The 381-nt window shown below is 40.2% G+C and overlaps 1 protein-coding gene across 3 annotated transcripts in view; it reads right to left on the bottom strand.

The window, feature by feature from the left end:
- Nucleotides 1-381, bottom strand: part of LOC107683589 (circularly permutated Ras protein 1-like) — a 14,189-nt gene that overhangs the window by 6,444 nt on the left and 7,364 nt on the right. The gene's annotated exons all lie outside the window — the stretch shown is intronic.

Raw genomic sequence — 381 nt, 5'->3', positions numbered from 1 at the left:
ACTAGAAATCAGTGGTTAAGTTGTATTTACAACACTGTTCCAGAACAGTTCAACCCAAATATTCAGATGTGTGCAACCGTTTCCTGATCTGCTGTCTGTTCTGACTCACAGACTGTGAGTACGTTTTTTATATTTAAAGAATTTGCCACTGATGATTCAAACGTGAGTTTTGAGCAGTGTAGAGTAGCGCTTGTTGTTTGTCATTTCTCCGATCACAAATGCAGGTTTTATGTTTACGCGGTGCAATGCAACGCAACACATAAAAAGACGTCATTACAATCAGTAATTATGTCCCCACTGCATACAACAAATGCTTCGTTTGTAATGGGTTTTATTGGTTTTGTCTGGTCGTGCCGGGAGATGGCATCACAGTATGGTGAG

The sequence above is a fragment of the Sinocyclocheilus anshuiensis genome, unplaced genomic scaffold, assembly GCF_001515605.1.
Source record: "Sinocyclocheilus anshuiensis isolate Anshui unplaced genomic scaffold, SAMN03320099.WGS_v1.1 scaffold874, whole genome shotgun sequence".
Taxonomy (NCBI): Eukaryota; Metazoa; Chordata; class Actinopteri; order Cypriniformes; family Cyprinidae; genus Sinocyclocheilus; species Sinocyclocheilus anshuiensis.
The sequence above is the reverse complement of the archived record's forward strand: the minus strand, read 5'-3'. Positions and strand labels throughout refer to the sequence as shown.